Source organism: Rattus rattus, chromosome 3 (assembly GCF_011064425.1).
Source record: "Rattus rattus isolate New Zealand chromosome 3, Rrattus_CSIRO_v1, whole genome shotgun sequence".
NCBI lineage: Eukaryota > Metazoa > Chordata > Mammalia > Rodentia > Muridae > Rattus > Rattus rattus.
The window spans coordinates 83,395,030-83,396,599 of NC_046156.1; the positions used below are offsets into that span (position 1 = coordinate 83,395,030).

Genomic DNA, 1,570 nt, shown 5'->3' on the forward strand with positions numbered 1-1,570 from the left:
TTATGGGTGTTCCCCTCCCCACCTCCCCCATTGCCGCCTCCCCCAACAGTCTAGTTCACTGGGGGTTCAGTCTTAGCAGGACCCAGGGCTTCCCTTCCACTGGTGCTCTTACTAGATATTCATTGCTACCTATGAGGTCAGAGTCCAGGGTCAGTCCATGTATAGTCTTTAGGTAGTGGCTTAGAAATGGACATAATTTTAAACCAACTTTTTATGATTTATCATTTACACATAAATCTGTGTATCTCTCAATCTTTCAGAAAAGCTTCTTTTTAAATTTCTTCTCCTTCTCCTTCTCCTTCTCCTTCTCCTCCTCCTTCTCCTCCTCCTCCTCCTCCTCCTCCTCCTCCTCCTCCTTCTCCACCACCACCACCACCACCATCATCATCATCATCAACAACAACAACAACAATGTAACAATTAACAAAAAACCCCACAGGTACAGAGAAAAAGATCCTGCAGGTTCCCATATCTGAAGGTGACATTTATGTCAAACCCTTCCTCTCAAAGTTCAGGGATTTTCATGGAAATGAGATCATAAAAGCTGGAAAAAAGAAAAGTTATATATAACCATAAAAAATTTAGACTTCTAGTCATAGTGTTGTCACACATATAAACTTACAATGACTCTGACATTATGCAAAAGGCTGGTACAAGACCAAGTCAGATGAAATACAATGATAGAAAGAGGAACAGGGCTTAAAGTTCCACCCCTACTCAATATTGGCTATTATTAGTTGATGGGAACCTAAGAGCATTGTTTTGCTTCGTTTTGTTTTTTAATGTTATTTAATATTTTTAACTTAAGCAGTCTTTAATGATGGTCATGCCGTGCCTGAGATGTTTCTAATCCTGCATCTTCTCGGTCACTTCTTCCTTGTATTTGCCGTTTCCCTTTCCTACTTGATGGGACTTGGCTTTCCTCCCCAGGATTGTCTCTTGGTTCTTGTCCAGCTTTAGCCTGGTGGTAACCACATTGCTAGGGTGAATAACCACACGGACAGTTGTGCCATTAGCTTTCTCTCGCTGGGCTCGTTCAATTTAGATGATATAGTTCTTCCTGTACACTTGGATCATTTTGCCAATCTTCTGGCCCTTGTAGTATGCTCGAATAAACTGAACTTCATCATCCCTTTGAATGGGCATTGACCGAACATCACACTCTGTCTCAGTTCTTTGGAAAGAGGAGAAGACATGATCTTCGTCTGAATGTGAGACAGTGCAATGAAATGCCATTTGTGGTTCTTGCTTAGGTCAGAAGTTAAGAAGGGACTGAACTTCATTTTAGTGGCTGAGATTCAGAGACAGCCACAACAGGAAAGAGGGTAATCATTTTTTTTTATACTCCAGATTTTATCCCCATCCTGGTCCACCCTCTGACTGTTCCACATCTCATACTTCCTGCCCCCCACCATCCACCCGTCTCCACGAGTAGGTCACCATCCCCCCACCACACCAGACCTCTTCACTCCCTGAGGCCTCCAGTCTCTTGAGGGTTAGGTGCCGCTTGCCTGACTGAGTCCCCACCCTGCAGTCTTCTTCTGTATATGTGTTGAAGGCCTACTAACAG

At 43.4% G+C, this 1,570-nt stretch overlaps 1 pseudogene; it reads right to left on the reverse strand.

The window, feature by feature from the left end:
- Positions 1-846: 846 nt before the first annotated feature.
- Positions 847-1,283, reverse strand: LOC116895462 (annotated as a pseudogene).
- Between the last annotated feature and the right edge of the window lie 287 nt (positions 1,284-1,570).